Source organism: Atheta coriaria, unplaced genomic scaffold (genome assembly GCF_025399875.1).
Source record: "Atheta coriaria isolate IRGN ID8LTWV9N9 unplaced genomic scaffold, Caltech_Dcor_3.1 hic_scaffold_5_pilon, whole genome shotgun sequence".
NCBI classification, from domain to species: domain Eukaryota; kingdom Metazoa; phylum Arthropoda; class Insecta; order Coleoptera; family Staphylinidae; genus Dalotia; species Dalotia coriaria.
Window position 1 is genome coordinate 173,342 of NW_027045447.1, and position 2,148 is coordinate 175,489.

The 2,148-nt window shown below is 38.9% G+C and overlaps 1 long non-coding RNA gene across 1 annotated transcript; it reads left to right on the forward strand.

The window, feature by feature from the left end:
- LOC135792594 (uncharacterized) lies at positions 1-1,156 on the forward strand. Its single transcript, XR_010548402.1, has 2 exons — positions 1-195; positions 486-1,156. It is a non-coding gene; the product is annotated as an uncharacterized lncRNA (long non-coding RNA).
- Positions 1,157-2,148: the final 992 nt, after the last annotated feature.

Here is a 2,148-nt window from a genome sequence, read left to right on the forward strand (position 1 = left end):
CACTTAGGGGAGAGCAGGTAGGATTCGTACAGTAGGAGCATTCGTACAGTCCTTATTCCTACCACTGTAGAATACTTTGACAGGTCTGTGTTTGTGTGCGTGAGACCCACTCGCACGCATAGGTTACTCGCGGGGTGAGACGTCAGTGCAGCCGCCGGCTTCGACGCAACGAGTCGTAACGTGATTTCGCGCCAAGTAAGTATTTTTTGGTTATGTTTTTAAACATCTTTGTTTATTCACGCTTTATTCCTATTGTAAAAGTGAATGTACACAGTTTGTGAAGGAATAACTTAGTTTAGCATGTAAATATAGATTTTGGCCCAGTTTCAGCGGTTATTTTTATTTTCGATATTAATTGTTTTTTTTGGTGTTGGGGAACCTTCGTACAGGTAGGGGTGGGGTAGATTCGTACGTGTACGAATGCTCCCCGTGCCTGACTGGACATTTAAATGTATCTATTCTATTGTGAATGTATACTATTCTAGTTCAACCCAAGATGCTCAAACGAACCCACAAGCTTCAACTTCTTCACAACCACAAGCGTTACAATCCACGCAAGATAAGCAATCAAGTTCTGTAGCCGTTCAAGATTACGATGTGCCAGAGACCATACCAGCAGACCCCATACAGACAGAGTTTATTCAACAAAACCTTCCAAGTTGTTCATCATCTGTGTCTCCATCTTTGCTATCACCTACAACAGTAACAGATTGCTCACCAGCTGTGGGGTTGATCACCCCAGAGTTAGTCAGGCCATATCCTAGAGTGGACAGAGATTCAATAAAGAAAACAAGGAAAGGAAAGCTACCAGGCAAATCTAGAATTTACACTGATACTCCGGAAAAGATAGACTGGCAGAAATAGAAAAGGAAGACTATTGAAGAAGCAAGTGCAAGAGAAAAAACAAAAAGCTAAGGCCATCAAAGCTCTACATCTTGTCTTAGATGCAGATAACGCATCTTCAATAAAGAGGAAATCTCAATCGAAAGAGTCATTTAATTTAAAGAAGCAAAAGAAAACTACAAAGACTGATAATGAAGCAAATGCATATTATATGATACCTATGAATACCTAAATAATATATCTTGGTTCTTAATACAAAAATGCTGATTCTGTGTTAAATTGATCTCAATAAATGATTAAATTTAATCAACAATTGTTTATTTTCTTTGACTGTATGAAGGTACCCCATCATGTACGAAAGTACCCACACTATGCACGAAGGTACCCCGTGTGTGGGGTACTTTCGTACGATTTATTTTGGAAAACTGATCATAATTCTGTCTGTGTGATTTGTGACGGAGCTGTACCATACTATAATTATAGGCAGATATATAGGCTATATAGGGACATTAAACTTATTCGAATATATTATATAGTTTAGTTTTAATATGGCGTCAAGTAAAAAATGTACGAATCCTACCTGCTCTCCCCTATATGCAAATTTTCGTGGGTTGCAGGTCGTATTCCTGCAACAATTAAATACCACGCGACGGAGAATTTAATTCCGCATCTGTAGATGCTCCGCTGAAATTACTGCGCCGCCTAGATCGCGTGTAAATCTAAAAAAACTCAAATATTTCACAAAAAGGGTTAAAAAAAACACTTATAAGCAAATTTTCGCGGGTTGCAGGTCGAATTCCTGCAACAATTTAATACCACGCGACGGAGAATTTAATTCCGCATCTGTAGATGATCCGCTGAAATTACTGCGCCGCCTAGATCGCGTGTAAATCCAAAAAAACTCAAATATTTCACAAAAAGGGTTAAAAAAACACTTATATGCAAATTTTCGTGGGTTGCAGGTCGTATTCCTGCAACAATTAAATACCACGCGACGGAGAATTTAATTCCGCATCTGTAGATGCTCCGCTGAAATTACTGCGCCGCCTAGATCGCGTGTAAATCTAAAAAAACTCAAATATTTCACAAAAAGGGTTAAAAAAAACACTTATAAGCAAATTTTCGCGGGTTGCAGGTCGAATTCCTGCAACAATTTAATACCACGCGACGGAGAATTTAATTCCGCATCTGTAGATGCTCCGCTGAAATTACTGCGCCGCCTAGATCGCGTGCAAATCCAAAAAAACTCAAATATTTCACAAAAAGGGTTAAAAAAAACACTTATATGCAAATTTTCGCGGGTTG